Below are 20,109 nucleotides of genomic sequence, written 5' to 3' on the forward strand. Positions count from 1 at the left end.
CAATATGAAACTGTATTTGAGGTGACAACCTGATTCAAGGTAAATCTGAATTCATGTAATAAACTCATATATGTAAAAAGTTACCCTACATCTTTCTTTTTTTTTTTTTTTAAAAGATTTATTTATTTATTCGTACAGAACTGGGGTACAGGCCAGAGATGCAGAGGGTGAGAGTTTTCACCAGAGACAGAGCGGGGTACAGAACAGGCAGATCGACGAAGCACACTGCTGAGGGGAGCAGCGGGCGGGCCAGGAGAGGTCTGTCCCGCCATGTGGATCTCTTCCACGGCAGGCGGGGATCCAACTCATGCGGAAGTGGCCTAAGCCTCTTTGTGCTGTGATTTAACCCGCTGAGCCACCAGGGAGGGCCTTTCTTTCTTTCTTTCTTTCTTTCTTTTTTTAATTATTACAAAGGTTTATTTTTACATCATTTTGCACATTTTTTTTTCCATCTCGATTGTAATCCCCGCGGGTTTCCCATCACCAAATCACCCGTGTGCCACCACCATAGTTCTATATATTTCTTAATGGCAGAGAAGTTGTTGGATTTAGCTAATATGCAATGTGATTTGAGGGAACTTAGTAACTATTTCATGTATATACAAGTAATATAATAGGTAAGATTTAATTATATTATTTTCCCCTTGTATACCACATATTTATTCTTTCAATTTCAACTTTTTTTAATATCACAGAGCAGACTAACCAAGGACTAAATATATATAGCTGAATATATATCACAAGAAATCCAAAGTTATAAAAAGAGCGTATTTTTGCTTTGGACAACAAACAACACCTGGACTTTGGAGACCAATGTCAGCAATTAGGAAATGATTAGCAGATTGCCTAATATACAATATATACCACACTGGACAGTCTGGCAACTTAATTAGCTTGTCAGGAAAGTTGATCTCTTTTCCAAAAGAAAGGTCTCCTATTTCCAAGTGGATTAAAAGAGGAGGACTGATGATTTAATTATGACGCACGCTAATTCATCCGTGGAAGTTTGGGTTCAATTTCGAGCAATAAAGATGCTGTGTGGTTTGGTTTACAGTGCAATGACAGTACCAATTTAACATTTAATCATCAAGGAGAAGTTGATGATAAAGGCAATGTCAGGTATGAGTCGAATGTCCCTTAACTTTGCAAATGGCATTCTACCTGGAGAAAAGAAATTTGTTTACTTTCAACGGATACTGCATCTCAATTGCCTTGACCTTCCTCAACACATTAACTGTAAAGTGATTAATGAAGTTTGAATGGAGGCTCTGGTTACACCAAAAGACAACTATACACCTCTGCATTGTTTTAATTAACAGCTAACACTTCAAATTAGTTTGTTGTTGCCACAGTAATTACTTCTTCCAATGAGTGCATGGAGGGAGCATTTTTATGAGATATTTTTAGAGGTGAGTCCTTGAGCGTTCCATTTTGTTTGAGGCTAACACAAACCTTCTGGGAATAGCCCCAGCCCTTAACATCGAGCACACAACATATACACTTAAGGATGGCAAAGCTAGTAGATGGGCATCAAATTTTTGAGTATTTAAAATAGCAAGGAGACTAGGAAGTAAACACTTGCTATCCATATTTTCTTTTTATTTGGACCAATATGTTCTAGATGAATGGAGAAAAAAGTTGGTATCTTCCTTTGACAGTGGGAATACCAAAAACTATAAAAAAAAATTCAGCAAGTATTGGCAAAACCAATGTTGGAACTGAACTGTGGCAGAAGATTTTTAAATCGGCCCTAACGCAACATACAATTAACTGCACATGTTAAGTTCTTAACTGCACTTTAGGCAGGGAAACCTGTAATTAAAAACTTATTAAGAGGTTGGCCTATTTCAGCCAGAGTAAGGGCCATCACATCTGAATCTCTCTAGCCAAGGAAGCAGTCTGTAAACATTGCTGATCTATCATGGGGTAAGAAGAGTGTTTGTGCTGGTTCTGATGCCAGCTCTACTTAACAATGCAAACTTTGACTACTAATAAGTCTCACCATGCCTCAGGCATTTCAAGTCTGATATTGGAAAATTAGTCCCTACCTTGTAGCATTGTGAGGATTCAATAAGATAATATAGATAAAACACTGAGGACATGCATGACACATACTAAGTATGTATTTCAAATGTTTAAAAGCATGGAAGTTTTCAGGGTAGCTAGATATTTTAAGATTAAAACCTGCTAAAACAGACCAAAAGAGCAAGTGTGATCTTTATTTCTACATTGTAAGACCTAGGCAATATGCTCTATTAATGAAGGCTAACAAAGCTTTAACAATGAGTGCTGGTTAAAGGCTATGAGACAGCATTAACTGTTAAGAAAAGCAAGAATTATTGCTTCCTGTTGGACAAGCTTTGAAGACAAAGAATTCAACACTCAATGTGATAGCTTATGCCATGGTACAAATTCTCAATTTGTTACCATGTTTTTTATGCCTAGAAAGGAATGTAACTTCTTGACACCACAGATAGGTATTATAAGTGCTACATTCAGATATCCATCTCAGCAAAAACACCTGGGAAATCACTCCTCCACACTATTTACAGTAGCATTGCTTACAATAATACAATAGCTATGATTTAGAAGCAACCTAAATGTCCACTGATAGAGGACTAGATCCACCTATAAGGAAAGATGAAATCTAGGAACTAGAAGACATAGTTAAATACTAGATGATTTCACTTTTAATGTATGTACAAAAAAAGATCCTTTTAAGCATGACTTTTCTGAGTTTATGAATTTCCATAAATGGTATTTTCCTTACTATTCAGCTGTATTATTTTTATTAAAAAGTGAGCCATATATTATTCAGACATGTGTATTTTAATTTTCAGATATGTGAGAAGGCTATCTGAATGGTTTCTAAATTATTGATTTATAAACTAATTCTATTGTAGTAAGAAAAAGTGATCTGTGTTATAGACTTTCAGACTTGCTTTAGTGCAGATCCTAGACATTGCCCTCGTACATGTTTCTTAAAAATAATTTCCCTGTGCCCTCCTTGGTTGTGCAGTGGGTTAAAGCGCAGCACTAACAAACTAAAGCCACTTCCACATGAGTTTGATCCCCACCTACCCTGGAGGTGACCCACATGGTGCAGCAGACCTCTCCTGCTCCCCTCAGCAGTGTGCTTTGGTGATCTATCTATTCTGCTACCCACTGTCTCTGGTGAATCCTCTCACTGCCCCTGTACCCCTGGCCTGTACCCCAGTTCTGTATGCACAAATAAGTCTTTTTTTTTTTAGATTTATTTATTTATTCATACAGAACTGTGGAGGGTGAGAGGATTCACCAGCAACAGAGTGGGGTGCAGAACAGGCAGATCGACGAAGTACACTGCTGAGAGTAGCAGCGGACGGGCCAGGAGAGGTCTGCCACGCCATGGGGTCACCTCTGGGGCAGGTGGGGATTGAACTCATGTGTAAGTGGCTTAAGCTTCTTTGTGCTGTGCTTTGACCCGCTGCGCCACCAGGGAGGGCCATAAATCTTCTAAAAAAATAATAATTTTCCTGTACCAAAAATAATGTAGAATCTCAATTTGATTGATGAGGAGATCCATGTATCTCATGATCACACTCTTAATTATGGTGTCAAAATCTAAATCCTTACTATTTTTGGTCTGATTGATATGCTCAGAGATATTCTCTCAGTCTTAGAAGACCGGATTTATCAAATTTTCCTTGAAATGTCAGTTTCTTTTTTGTATTACATATTTTAAGGTTATGTTATCAGTTACATATATGTTTAGGGCTGTCATATTCATAGTCTCTTTTTCTTCTTTCACCATAAAATAGTTTTTTGTATCCCTAATAACACTTTTTGCCTGAAAGTCCAATCTGCATAGTAAGTTATCTTTTGATTAGTTTTTTCCTGTATCTTTTCTCCCATTCTTCTTCATAGAACTTTTTTCTGTTTTAGTCTTAGGAATATATCCTAAATAGTCTAACACTGTGCATATAGCTACATTTTAAAAAATTTAATCTAACCAATCTATTAATTGGCAGGATTAAATATACTTTTAACTTACTGTAATTACTGTTAAATACTGGATTTATTTCTGTCACCTTATTAAATTACCTTATATATCTCTCCCTTTATTATACTTGATTATTCCTTCTATTTGTTTTGAAGTTACATATTCCATTCATGGTTAGTTGTCATCCATACAATTTTACTATCTTATCTGACTTAAAATATAAATTAATTGCTATCTCTAGCCTTCTATAAAACAATATAAAAAATCTTAGAATTCCTTAGTTCCAATTAGCCCTTCTTGTCTTAACATATTGTTTCATTCATGGTCTTATTGTTTGACTCCACAAAGAAGTTCCTAAATTAATTATTGCTGGTATCATCTTATATAGGCAGGTTTACCGAAATGATCACCATTCCTTCTTTGTTCTTTTCTGGATTCAACTTCTCTCTAGCTTAAGTACTTTCCTCAGTCATAACCCCCCACCATATATACACACATTTTCTTTCATATTCATTTCTGAAATGTACTTGTTTTGCCCTCACCACTGAATGATAATTTAGCAGAAACGATTATTTTCTCTCAGGCTTTTGAGGATACCATTGCTTTTTAAGCTTTTGTTATTGTCGTCACAAGTTTGTGGTTCCCAGGGCATGGCTAATACAAAGTTCCTGAAGGTGCTTGGACACAGAAGTGCTATGATCAGACCTTAACTTTAAAACCCTTTCTTTAGCTGCTGATTACCACAATACTACTGGCATGGAGGAGACACTAGAGAAAGCAAGGAATACCTATATGGTTTTCACAGTAATCTATGCAAGAGTGGATGTCTGGAATTTAGGTAGTAATCACGGGTCTAGAAAAGGAGAAGTAGATACAAAGACTGGCCAGGGAGAATTTATGATCATAAGGATGAGGAAAATGAATCTAAAATTTCAAGCTAAAATGATAGCAGGATTATAGTATCTACAAACAAAACCAGAACAGTGTTACCTAGTCAGTCTTAAGCTAAATAATTCTGTACTTTCTGTCTCTATCAGTGAAGAGATCATAGATTATATCTACTTCATTCAATGATGTATACACAGTAGCCAGTACAATATTTAGTACATAGTAGGTAGTCAAATACTTAGGAGTTAATAAATAAATGGGGTAGTCAGGGAAAGGGAGAAAGGAATGGAAACAGGGGGAATTAACTATTGCTAAGGGTCTATAGAATTATTATAACTTCTCTATGATGCATGCATCATAAACCATTCTTTACACATAACAGAAACAAAATCAGGGATATTAAAGTATTAAGAAATTTACTCAAGGTAATGAGAATTCATGAATGGCAGACACAGAATTCAAATCTGCCCACTGCAATTCAACCCTTGTGTTCTTACCAGAATAGACATAATATATAATAGGAATGGTTTGATATAAGTTTACTTCAGGATATTGTGAATGTTGAATGTGGGATTCAGTGAGAGAATACATTAACATTCTACCTACTAAATTGTTTATGCTGTGGCTTATGGGTTGCAATTATACACTGGCATTAACTGTTCCTACTGCAATTCACATATTATTGTATAAGTCATCATTTCTCTTCAATATTGTTATTAACTTCACTAGTGTATGCTTTATTTAACTATACTGTAAACTCTTAACTACCTACCCATATTGAACCTTCTCTGTGTCTTAGCCTACTTCATTGAAATGCAGGGTCAAGGTTCATTTTGTTCATTTCTGTATCTCCAACTTCTTCCACAGATTATAAAAATGCAGAGGAAGACTGACAAACAAATACATCAAATAGTTGAAATACAATGGAAAGGAATAAAGGTTGGGGAGGAGATCAGGATATGTCCTTCTGGTCAGGTTACGTTTAAGGAATAAGGGTGTATACCATATAGAAATCATGAAAAAGAGGGTTCCTGGCAGAGGAAACGGCAAAGGACCCAAAGTCAAAGTGTGTGTTAACATGTGTGTGGAAAAGGAATAAGCATGTGGATGAGTTTGAAGGAGGGGTGAGGAATGGGAAAACAGTAGAACCATTTAGGCCATGGGGAGGGCTTCAGCTATTACTCTAAGGGATATAAGAAGCCAGAGAGGGCACAGCTTATATTTTTGGCTGCCGGGTGGAGGGAACACACTGCAGAATAGGACAGGAAGAATAGGTGGGAGGCTACTATCATGACCCTAGAAAGAAAGAATTGTGATTTGGAGTAGGATGGTAGGAAGGAGTGTGTAAGAGGTGGCTGACTTCTTAAAATAGCTTTGAGGAACAGCCAACAAGTCTGTGGATAAATTTGATAGATGGTCTAAGAAAGAAAGAAAGAAAGACCAAAAATCACTGTAAAATTTCTGTCATGAGCAATGATAGAATAGTTTCCATTTATTTAAAGAGGGAAAACCCATAAAAGGACTAAGTTTTCAGAGGAAATCAAGAGTTTGGTTTTGGGTAATTTTGAAATGTAGGACATCTACTTGGTAATTAGAGTTGAGTCTGAAGTTCAGGAGAGAACAGGGCTGGAAAGGTGGATTTGGGATTCTTGGGCATACTGATGTTGTATAAAGTTCTAAGACTACAAAAGTTCCCTTAGGAGTTTATTACAAAGAGACAGGGTCTGATAACTGGACCCAAGGAAGTCCAAATCCAGAAGTCAGAAAAATGACAAGAAATCAGTAAAAGAGATGATAAGGTACAGACAGAATACAGAGAATGTTGTCCCTGACCCCTAAATAATGGCATCATATCTCTCACACTGGCTAGTTTAGTATCTTGCACAGGTGAGTATTCCCCAAAAACCAAACCAAAACAAAACAAGTGGCTGATTTCAAAAGCAATACATGGGACAAATGCAATTAAGTCTATTATCAGCTTTTTGAAAAAATGGAAAGAGGTATGCTCAGTTTCATCTGAATTCTAACAAGAATTTATTAAAAGATACAGCTGAACTTCGATAAGAATCTTTAAAAGTAAGTAAGGAAAAACTACTGAAAACAAAACGCTCTGATGACCTACATTCACATAGGACATAAGGAAGAAACAACCTGCGTTCACAATTCAACATCTGGACTCCCACGCAAATTTATGTCATGCATAAGATCAACTGCATCTGTATTTTATTATGTTTACTGAAATTATTTATGCTTAGAATTTCAAATTCTAGAACCAAAAAAAATTTATATGAATCGTCCCAGCTGACTCCTGTTCACAAAATAAATAACCTAGAGCTGATCATATATTTTCTGGTAAACTTGTAGAATCTCACACAATTAAAGTAGGCATCTCATTTCTATGGCACTATTCTGCATATTAATTTCTGAACACATTTTAATCAAATTATTTTAAGTGATTAAGCAGAAAGAATCTGTGCTTCCTCTACTGACTGTGATATAGGCTATAATTTAAGAATAGAGAAGGTGACCTATGTTTTCGCTATAAATATCTCATATATCAGTATAACTGGTAATAAATGTTATAAATATCAGTTTGTTAGCAAAATGATCACACAAGTAGTAGGGAGACATCTTTTCCTTTACCTTTTTTTTTTTTTTTTAACTTTTAGAGCAAGGTTCTCAAAATATAACTGCATGTATGATGATTTTCAATCACAATGACAATACAAGAACACTGAAATGACAGAATTGCCACTGTGTATGAAGGGGGCAGGGCATGCCTCTCATGCACCATGTGGGATAAATGTCACTGACTGAAGTTCAATTTCTCTTATAACACACTACAGAGAAGGTTAGTGAAAAGGGACACAATACTCTGAGTTATTTATAGAGAGTTGTCAATTGTTGGGAACTTCTCCAAATGAATGAGAAACCTAAGAAAATAATCCAGTCAGTAAAATGGTGAAAGCAATAGGTATGTTTTGGCTTAAGAAATAAATAACAATTGAAAATGATGGTCTTATGCTAGGTAGCAAGCAAGAATGTAATTTGTTTACTTTGCTTTCTGGGTCTCCTAGCAGATAGGCAGGCAGGAGGAAAGAAATATGGGGAGCAAAGTTTACTTTAAAATAAATAGTAAGAGTTACACACACACACACACACACACACATTTTGTTTTTTAGCTCACATCAGACATAGTAATACTTCTCTTAAATGATAAAATCAATTCTCTGTTTCCTAGACAAAGATTTTACAGTTTGTGGGATCTCCTAGATTTTTTGCTGTCCTATTCTAAAAATGGCATACACATTTCCAGGATGCCCATTAGAGGCAGGGCAGAAGAAAGGAGACAAGGTGAAAGGGAAATCCCTCTGAGATTTGATTATGATAAAAAGAATCAAACTGCCATCTAAAGTTAAAATTATGATTAGTTATCCATTTTAATTTTTTAGGAAAGCCACTTTATTTTGAACAGTACAAACATAATTCATCAATAACAAAATAAACATAACTTCAATCAATTTGTTCATATTTAGTCCAAAGAATAAAACCTCTGACTTAATGAGAATTTACATTTTGCCTTAAAATACTCCAAAATCCATCAATGTCAAGTTTGGGGTTTTAATCTTATATAATATTGTGAACTAGAGTAAACTTTGATCAGTGGCCAAATTGCTCATTTTTGCAGTAAATCATTTTTCTTGATTTGTTCTGATTCTATACATTCCATACTGCTCAATGGATATGGAATAAACTTCCAAGATGAAGAAATTTCTTCTTTGTTGTTTGCCTGTAATCTTGCTCATTTTAGTAAACAACAATATTTTCCAAAAATGCCCACAAGTTTGCCACTAGAAGTTCTTCAAAGATCTTCTTTGCCAATGGTCCCATAGTATGAACCACCCTGAGGTGCAGGCAGGTCCTCTGTGCAGCTCTTAATTCTCATTAGTGTAGAAAGGTAAGAGACTGCAGATTTCATTAAATCCACTTCTATATTTAAATATGGTATTTATTAAAGGTTTTTTGGTTTCCAGACTTATATTGGTTCCTTGCTTTTTACATACCATTTTATTTATAGACCACATAAAGTAACTCTGGTTTATGACTTCAAACTATACTACAAAGCCGTAAGAATTAAAACAGTATGGTACTGGAACAAAAACAGGCACTCAGGCCAATGGAACTGAATAGAAAGCCCAGAAATAAAGCTACACACATATGGGCAATTAATCTTTGACAAAGGAGCAAAGCATACACAATGGAATAAGGACAGTTTGTTCGATAAATGGTGCTGTAAAAGAATGAAACTAGAATACCACCTCACACCATGCACAAAAATCAACTCAAAATAGACAGAAGAACTGAACATAAGACCTGAAACCATAAGATATATAGAAGAATAGACAGGTAAAACTAGTACCACTTGACATACATCTCAATAACATCTTTAAAGACTCATCCCCCAAAACAAAGAAAGTGAAGGAAAAGATAAACAGCTGGGATTACACCAAACTAAAAAAGCTTCTGTCCAGCAAAAAAGACATTAACCACAAAAAAGAGACATCCTACTCACTGGGAGAAAAATTTGCACTCCATACAATTGAAAAGGGACTGATCACAAAGATATACAAAGAAATCACTTACTCAACAAAAAAGAAACAAACAACTCAGTTGAAAAATGAGCAGAAGAACTTAAAAAGCACTCTTCTAAAAAAAGAAATGCAAATGGCCAAAAGGCATATGAAAAAATGTTCAATATCTCTCATAATCAGGGAATTGCAAATCAAAACCACAATGAGATACTACCTTACCCAAGTGAGACTGGCACATATTAAAAAAACTGCAGCAACAAATGTTGGTGAGGATGTGGCGAAAAAGTAACTCTTCTACACTGCTGGTGGGAATGCAAACTGGTCCAACCTCCATGGAAAGCTGTGTGGAGGTTCCTCAGACTACTAAAAATGGAGCTATCCTATGACCCAGCAATTCTACTCCTAGGGATCTACCCAAAGGGCACAAAAATATTAATTCAAAAGGGTACCTGTATCCCTATATTTATTGCAGCACAATTTATAATAGAATAAGACTTGAAAACAACACAAATACTCAAAAACAGATGACTGGGTCAAGAAGATGTTACATATGCACAATGGAATACTATTCAGTGATCAAAAAAAAGTAATACAACATGGACGGAGCTAGCAGATTTATTCTCAATGAAATAAATCAGAAGGGAAAGAAAAATATCAGATAGGTTCACTTGTAGGAGATGAAGATAGTGGAATCAAATAAGGGATTGGGGAAAGTAATAAAAAACTACAACATAACAAAATAAAAATAAACAGATAACTATAAATCAGAGATATTTTGCAAGGAAGGAGAAGGGGAAGGGATCAAAACAACGTTGGGAAGAGCACAAGGGGACTATGGTGAATTGGTGGTGGAAATTCTATGAGGACCACACCTAAGAAAAGAAAACATTGCACAAAAATGAACAATGATGTAAAATATATAAAAATTATTTATTTTTTACTTTAAAATACTTATTTATTTATGCATACAGAACTGGGGTACAAGCCCGAGGTATAGGGGTGGTGAGAGGTTTCACCAGAGACAGAGTGGGGAGCAGAACAGGCAGATCAACAAAGTACACTGCTGAGGGGGTCAAAAGACCGGTCAGGAGAAGTCTGCTGTGCCATGTGGGTCACCTCCAGGGCTTGGGATTGAACTTGCACTTACCTGTTAACAACCACCAGGGAGGGCCCAAATAACTTATTTATTTTTGTGTTTTTTATTTATTTATAATAATATAATAGTTTATTTTTACATCTTTTTGTGCCTTTTTCCATCTCAGTTGTAATCCCCGTGGGCTTCCCAGCACCAAATCACCCATGTGCCATCACCATAGTCCAGTGCACTTCCCTCCCCCCCACCATTTTTGATTCCATTCCCCACTCCACCCCTGTAAAATGTCTCTGATACATATTTGTTCATTCCAAATAATTTATTTTTAAAAAGAGTACATGCAATAAAAGATTTTACTTCAGGCCCTCCCTGGTGGCGCAGAGGGTTAAAGCACAGCACTGAGAATCTAAAGCCGCTTCCACATGAGTTCGATTCCCGCCTGCCCCGGAGGTGACCACATGGCGTGGCAGACCTCTCCTGACCCGCCTGCTGCTCCCCTCAGCAGTGTACTTCGTCAATCTGCCTGTTCTGCTCCCCACTCTGTCTCTGGTGAACCCTCTCACCCTCCGCATCTCTGGCCTGTACCCCAGTTCCGTATGAATAAATAAATAAATCTTAAAAAAAAAAGATTTTACTTCATTCTTTAAAAGAAGTAAATTTGGCTTATTTAAATTTAAAATAACAAAGGGAAGTGATGGACATTTTTTAAAATCTGTTTTATAACCATGGCAAAAAAAGAAAAGAACAAAAACGCGATGGCAGAAACGAAATGGCTATCTGCACCACGAAGCACCACCCAGCATGAGGTGATAATGCTAAGTCTCCTATTTAAAACAAGAAATCTGAGAGTTGATTTATCCCATAAGAGTATGAAGCTGAAAAATTTTAAAGTCATTACAAAGTAATTAAAACATGAAGAACTTTTTTTTTTTAATTTCAAGAACATTTGTTGGAAACCCATTTTTTTGTGTGTGTGTATAAAGAGTTAAGTGTATAAGTGTACATGTGTATACACACACACACACACACACAAAGCAAAAACAGATTTTTTTTTATCAAGTGAGATTAATTAAAAACCCTCTGGAGGCCAGAGGGTTACATTTTCAGTAACCAAATATAAACCAGATATGGTTTAGTTAATAAAAAAATTGTTTTATTGTTTGTTCTTTTAAGATTCAGTTTCTTTGAATTACATAGTATGTCACACACTAAAATAGCCATCCATAGAAAAAAAAATCAGTTTCAGGGAAATCAGTACTGACAGTTCTTGCTTTCCAAAATAGATAAAAACATTACTTAAGCTTAGCTGTTAAAATAGGAAATCCAAAGTAAAAAATAATTGTAAAAGCAGGATTTTATGTAAACTATACTACTTCAAACAGCAGTCTATACCAATCTTCTTTCTCCCTGAAACCCATTACTGATGCTTGACTCCTGAAACCCATTACTGATGCTTGACTACTGACTGCCAATTTGTGGTTAAGTATTGGACCCCATCCCACTGTTTAAATGTCAAATCAAACATGTTATTGTAAGGTTACAGATATTTACAGCCTTTCCATGATGCTGATCATACACAGGGTCCACAAATCAACATGATAGGAGGAATCTGGTTGGGCTGTAATGATTTCCAAGCAGAAAAATCTACTGTAGCTCTACATTTTTTCATTTCTTGTTCTATTTACTCTTTTTTTTTTTTAACTTCTTCAATATTACTGTGGTCATTACTGCCTCCATATTTCCCTGAGTTGATGCAGGCTGGTCCAAATCTTGAACACTCCCACATCAACTAGAGTAATGTCTTTTAATATATGTCCTAAATACCTTTGAGATCAAGAAAGCTACAGTAGTGATGTCTTGATCAAATATTCTGAAAGAATGTAATGGGCAAATCAGAATGACAAGAGATATAAAGTTATGAGAATGAAAAAAAGGAATTGAGTACTTTGGCAATATATGTGGGGCAAATAAGAATATGTTGAGTTAATTAACAAGCTAATAAATTCCTCTCCTGCAGTGGCTGATTATAGTGTAATCTCTGCTCATAGTTCCTTGGTAGAAAGCTAACAATAAACCATTTTCTAAAGATAGATGCATAAATGGCTATTTTGGAAAATCTCCTATTAAAATTCTATTGTGCTTTACCATTTAAAAACTAATTTTTTATATAGAGGGGCTATTTGATTTACACAAAAAATCTGAAGTTGATAATCTTATTATCCCCACCAAGAAACCAAGGCTTGGTGAAGTTAACAATTACTGCAAGATTCTTACGTGCTGAACATTGGAGTAGAAAGTGGTCCAAGTCTTCTGAGCCAAATTTAATGCACATCCCAACAAGCCTACATGAACATAAACTGGTTGTTTGTGGAACCTCTAATTCCAGTTGTCTTTAAGGTTGTCTGGATATGGTCAGTGTTGGTTTTTAAAAAGCAATAGGGAGAATCGATTGAATGACTCACTTTTCAGAGTTGCATTAACTTTTTCAAGTCACTAGGGGACAATTTACTAAATTATCTCTCCTAGAACACTAAATAGTACCCTAGTGAGTCAAAGAGTAAATGCACCTCTGAAAAGTGAGCCATTTATTCCCTTCTTCCCTGTAGTATCAGATGTAATATGTCCCCTATGACAGAAATATTAACCCATTTCCATTAAAAACTCAAGAAATCGTCCTGGACTAGACAAAATGAGCACGGGGAAACTTCCCTGGGGGGTGGAGGGGTGAGGAGGAAGGAAAAAATCTCTCTTCTGTAACCTACCCACAATACTGTTGAAAAGTCAACATATATGAAAAATATTTGTTTCACACTCACTGGAGATTGATTTTAGTCAAGACCTCAAAATAGAATAAAAATATCAATTCAAAGATGGTATTTTTTCAAAGAGAAGATGATCATGATGCTAGTTTTAAATACTGTACTGCAATAGCTAACAAGTCTCATGCTTTTGTCTTGCTTATGAAACAAGATGTCTATCAAAAACTGCTGTTGTTTTTACAAATCCCATCATACTATAGGTTATCCCTTCGCCTGAAAAAAATTCTTCGGCTAGCAAGTTAAGTGTATTACTATTTCTAATTTATGGCAAAGCCTCTGAATGTATTTTTGAGTTGCCTTAGGAATAGCTATTGAGTGATTTAACATTTGTAAGATACCTTAACAAAGCCAAACTTTACATTTTCAGCATTGTTAGTCCCTTACTCTTCTGGAAGATGGCTATGCAATGAAAATAAGACAACTTTAATTTAAGAATCATCCAGCTTCTAATTAAACTGCCATAGGCAGCTGGTTGGATAAGTTTTAATCAGTTTCAATCACCTATTGATTGGTATACTGAAGCCTAAAAAATTAAAAGTAAAAGATGATTGGGGAATTGTCCCATCTCAGAACAACAGTAGAGGCCTCTGTAAATAACTCCTCTTTTAACCATCAGCTAAATGAACACTTCAATACTGCAGTACAAAGTCTTCTGCAAAATTACTTTAACTAACAAGCAGAAATTTATCAGCTTCAGCCAAAATCAATGCTGAAATCAATTTGAACACTGGTTGTGTCTAAAGGGGCTCATTGGCAATTTAGGGAAATTACACCATGTAAATGCCTGTGCTTTAATTGAACAGTTTCATCAACTAGGCTGTGATTGCTGTCCATTCATTTATTTACTTTCACTGCAGCTACCACTCTGCAAAGGAATGGCTTTTGTCAGGCAGGAGAGAGGCACTTTATCTTCATTTTGTGTACTTTTGTGTAGAACAGACTTCATGAAACGGATGTATCATGACTAGGGTCAAAATAAACCAGGAAGGACTTTACCCCTTCAACATAAAAACTGACTAATACCCGAGCCATTATCACACCTATCATCTGGTCACATCTTTAGATCCAAACACAAGAAGAAATCTGAGTTACTTTCTTCTACATGGAACTAACTGTTCCTCTATGTTGGGGAGCTATGTTTTGGACAACAGAACTTAAGTGTCTGGAGTGAAAATGCAACTCTACAATGCTCTTTCTGAGACACTTTAGTGACTTTCAAAAATATATCAGAATACGGTCTTTAAAAAATAAGCAGTGTTTTGTTTTACAGCATTCTTAGAAATCGGTAAGAAGATGGTGTTATTCTCTAAGCCACTCAGGAGGTTAGGTGTAAAGATGTTACATATATTTTAAAAGTTAAGATTAATGGTAGAACAAGAGGAAAAGGTCCATACAGGGAGAAGAAAATGAACTTCCTTATAGAGACCAGCAGCCAAATCATCAACAAGATCCCAAAGATGATTTAAATACATATACTATACAAATGCACTCACACAATTGTAAGCAATGAAAAAATGCAAAAATATAGTTTCTGGAGAATCACAGCTGACATGATCAAAGTTTGGAGATAAGTATAAGCACTTCTGATATTGGATTCACCAGTTACTTCAAAGATTTAAAACTTCCAGGTGATTAGAGAAAGAAGACAGCAATTTATGCATGGGTCCCCTGTAAGGTACATGTGTCTGATGCAAAAGATAAAAAGCACAACTATATTATATATTGCTAGAACATGCCACCAGAAATCTCTAGGCTTGCACAGAAATTCTTAGTGAGCTTACATTTGCACTTCACAGAACCAGCTATTCACTAGGAAGAGCAATGGCAAGGAGCTAAAAAATAATAAAGTATGAGGTTCAGTAGTCATTCTATCCCTGTCTTGCTTTCAAATCTCAGAAAAATCAATTAACTCCTGCATTTAACTCTCTTCATAGGACAAATGAGGATGGTGACACAGAATGCTGTTGGGGACTAACCCAGAGAGTTGATGGTGGCCCAGATAGGAAACACAAACGTGACCACTATGATTCTGAGCACCTTGCAACTGAGTATTTGGAAGCAGGTAGGTCCTTTTGGCTTCCAGGGAAGAAGGGAAACTTCTCATTTGCCTTTTCAATGAGATACCTCAGCAATTCGACTCTGCAACACTCACCAAGAATTATCTTCAAAAAAAGTTAAAAGAGATAAATGGGGCACATAAACTTAACTCAGTACGTGTCTGTAGTAAAAATTCTTTCTGTAATTTTATCCCATATATTGTTTCCTCTGCTATGATAGTTTCATTGGGTAAACATTTTGGTGCTGAGAGAATGTAAAAATATATTTTATTCATAGTTTTTAGATAACTTTTCTGAAAATTTAATTATGGTTTAATCAGAGCTTTATGTTTATTGACTAACTATATTGTTACATTTTGCTGCTACAGTTAGCAGTCGTAATAGAATCAGTATATTTGAGAACCTTACACAACACATATTTTCCAAATACACTAAGCTTGTTAAAATGCTGTATTGATTGTGCCCTAAAGCAAGTTCTAATTTTGTCTGAACATTTTTCATTTCATTATTTGAATTCACACACAAAAAAGAAAAACAAAAAACAGGAACTCTGATTTTAGCAATAATACTTTCTTTAGTAACAGACAAGGAAAAGCATGGAAATTCTGAGGCCAAGAGAATAACAAAATACAAGTCACTTAAAAATCTAATTAATGTTTAAAAACTTCATACTCAATACCTATAGCTTGAGTCTCTACTGCTATCTCCCCCTCTGTTTTAGTAATCTGTTCCTCCAATTCCATGTTAGTGCACAAAATAGAACCTAAACATATTTCACTCCAGTAAGACAGCAATTTAACAGAAACATGGTCTCTTATATCAAAGTAACCAATGACAGCAATGAAGAAAAAAAAATGTGGCAGGAAGTTATACACAGTAAATGCCTTTTGGACTTTCTGTGAATTATTTTCCAAAAAAGCAATTTAAGTAAATACCCTAGATGCTATGGTATACAAATATTTGCTTGTGCTACATACCAACCAAGAGATTACAATTTTCTAACAAATCAGATACTGTAAAATAGCTTTAGAAAGTTAATATATTTTAGAAATCAGAAAACACACTACCTCCATTAGCATAACATACAATTGATATAGGGATTTAATTACTAAATTCTAAGTTTTTGGTAAGTAGAGCCTCAGAGTCTCATAGGATAAACTAAATAACAAAACTTGTGGCAATAGCTCTGTCAGCCCAGGAGTGGCAGTTTTTACATCTACGAAACAGTTTTTGAGATTAACAACTAGAGTGGACACAACACTGAGTGAACATATATATATATATATACACACACATATATAAGAAAATTATGTATTAATTTATGTAATACATATAAAAATAATTTGGGTTAAAAGCTGGGTAATGCTGAGAATGAGTGTCATACATAAAATTCTTGCTTGAGAAGTAGACTCAAGTATTACTCAACGTATCAGAAGATCTGAGTGCTAGCCTTTTTTTTTTTTTTCAGCTTTAACATGGTATAATTGACAAAATGTATTTAAGTATAGAATTCAATGTGTTGATAATGAATTCTAATTTTGATTTGACCATGAGTATGCAATGAATCCTTGCAAGCTTTTTCTTTCTCACAGGAAAGAAGCGGTAACCATACCAACTATGTCTTCTTTAGCAAGGACTAAAAGATCCTGTGTAATCAGGCCTCTGTCATCGCTCATCTCCTGAATTCAATCTACTCCAACCACACTGGCCTAAACACAACATACCCCAATCTACCCCAATCTCAGGGCTTTTGAGAGAAGGTTCCTTCTGCCTACCAGGCTTTTCTTCCAGATTTTCCCACAAATGGCCACTTCCTTCATGTCTCAGCTCAAAAATCACCTCCTCAGATAAGGCTTGCTAAGCACTTATTTTACACTCATTACACCACTGGTAAGGTCCGATAACATTTTACTTCATTTGTGTCCTTAATTACTGTCTGTTTACCCCATTAGTCTAAGTTTCAGAAACAGACTTGTCAGTCTTGTTCACTATTGAACAGTGATTGGCACAGAGCAAGACTCAGAAAATATTAGTTTGATGAGTAACTGAATATATAATAAAACAGAATTTAAAATTACAAAACCATGCAGTGTTTGACATAGATTTCTGTGGCCACTGAGGGCTGAATTAAATCTGGAATTTTAGCTTCAGAAGTTGCACCTTGCAGTCTTCACATGTTCAGTTCTATGTGGGAACTATTTCCTCAGCAGTTCTGAACACCAGCTGTATCATTTTAAGGTAGGAGAGTTCACCACCTCACACAGCCACAATGGGCAACACTTCACATACAAAGTCTAACTGTTCATTGTAAAAAAATCTGCCCCTGAATTCCTGAAACACTGCATGTCTACAGAAGATGAGGCATAATGGTGGGCCCTGTGAGGTGGCCCACCAGATTACCTAGATGAGTCTCCTCCACAGAGGACACTCCAGTGGGAAGAGTATATCACTCATTCTAATCAAAGGCATACTGTTACAGAGACATTCAAGGCAAGGAATTTGAGGCCAGCCTTCAGAAGAACACAAAGCAAACCTGTGCTTCTGTCCACAGGGATGTCCTTCAGACTTAAATTTACTTAAGTCAGTTGTCACATAGCTCTTTAAAGTTCTCTTCTTCAGCTCAGTCAGCCAATGCTTTTGACTACTTCTCAACTCAAATACCAGCTCTGCGAAGATACCTTTCCTGATTCTTCCTCAACGAAGAGATGAAGTCATCACTCCTTCCTTAACCCAGAGCTTAAGCCAGAGCTTCTCCATCCGTCTGGACACAGGTCCAATGAGGATATGCTTTTTCCTACAGTCAGCACAACCAGGCACAAAGTGTTCTTCACACAGCATACACTCAGAACATAACTGTTCCAAAAATGAACGGAGGATTGACAACTACAAGTTCCAGACCACTTATTATTCTTTCTGTGCTCCTCTGGGTCATCTCCAAACTATCCATACTTCCCTAAACTCAGTATCTAGAACTTTTACACATGAATTCAAGAAGGGCTATTGTGAAGCACAGTCAGATTTTGTATCTCCTGATGCAACCCAAGAACAGATTTCAAATGTAATCTAGGATCTCCTTTACTCTATAAAAACAGAAGTGTGTTAATGTTTATCTGCCCACAACTGCTTCTGCAGGCAACTTTAAATTTCTTTATAAAGACAGCATTTTTATTAAAATAAAATATTAGAAAGAAGTCTTGCCACTTCACAACTATTTTTTCTTTGAAAGGAGATGGTATTGAAATGCTTAGATTCAGCAAATTCTTACTTGAAATATTACCATAATGTATTGATTTTTTACCAGACTCAATTGACTGAAAAGTTGTTTGTATAGCAATATTGGCCAAACCAATATACTAGAACAATTTTGTTGCCCATAGTAATCAAGTGCATTTCTGAAGTATAATTATACTGTCATAAAAATAAAGCCAAGATACCCTTTTCCAAGCAATAAAACAACAGGGGCTATAAAATAGGAGGAAGAAAAGACTAAATAAATGAGATTTTTTAAAACGAAATTTAGTGTCTTTCAGAAACACCACTGCCTCCTCTTCCTTCTCTTAAGCCAAGGTTAGCAGAAAATGATCAATACTTCAATCTCAATAAACTATTTCAATAATAGTTAATTCGTGTGGAAACAGAGTCTGAAAATCTCTGTTCAGCGACCTGTGACATCCTGTCATGTTGGCTGGATGCCAATAATACATCATTGCCATAATGGATATGAGCATGTGTGAAGTTACAGGGTTGTGGAGGGGGGAGCAGAGGTAAGGAAGGGATACAGAATGACAAGCTCTGGTTCATTTTTTAGATTTTAATCAATACAATGCACATTACTGTATGAAACAAACTTACAACAGTAAATGCTGAGAAAGAGAGGAAAACATACATAATTAATTTCATTTGACAAATACTCATTGATTTTCTGAAAATATTAATATCCTTGCTTGTCACATGGTACTATAATACAATCCAGCTATATATGAGTATTTAATTTTGCATTAAGATGATGTCTTGTTTGCTTGTTTAAAATATGATCTTGGCTGTAAGGAAAGGTTCTTCATTTAATTGGAAATTTAAAGTTAAGATAAATCAAACAATCATCCTAACTTTTGAGTCAATATCAAAGCCACTTAAAAGCTACCCTTGATCTCTAAGATGCACTTCAAAAAAAGATTATAAAGCAGCGGGGTCATGAATGCAAACATCAGAGAAGGTGGGATCAGACCAACGGTTCCTTATTTTGGTTGGCTCCGTCAGGTTGGCTGAGAAGTAAGTACAGGGGATTATGTGATTCCCAACATTTTGATTAATAACTCTTTTTTAAAATTATATTTTCCTCAGTGCAGATGACCAACAAGCATATGAAAAAGTGTTAAACATCACCTGTAATAAGGAAGATGCAAATTGAAACCACAATGAGATACCACCTCACCCCACCGAGAATGGCACATCTTCAAACAACTAGCAACAACAAATGTTGGCAAGGATGTGGAGAAAAAGGAACTCTCCTGCACTGTTGGTGGGAATGCAAACTAGTACAACCACTATGGAAAACTGTTTGGAGGTTTCTCAAACTGTTAAAAATGGAGCTTCCATGTGACCCAGCAATCCCAATCTTAGGTATCTACCCAAAAGACACAAAAACACTGATTCAAAAAGATATCTGCACCTCCATGTT

The 20,109-nt window shown here is 35.7% G+C and overlaps 1 protein-coding gene across 1 annotated transcript in view; it reads right to left on the bottom strand.

Moving 5' to 3' along the window:
* MAP2K5 (mitogen-activated protein kinase kinase 5) overlaps nt 1-20,109 on the bottom strand; it is a 244,151-nt gene that overhangs the window by 165,665 nt on the left and 58,377 nt on the right. The window lies entirely within an intron of this gene.

The sequence above is a fragment of the Condylura cristata genome, unplaced genomic scaffold, assembly GCF_000260355.1.
Source record: "Condylura cristata isolate star-nosed mole 26May11 unplaced genomic scaffold, ConCri1.0 scaffold00023, whole genome shotgun sequence".
Lineage (NCBI taxonomy): Eukaryota > Metazoa > Chordata > Mammalia > Eulipotyphla > Talpidae > Condylura > Condylura cristata.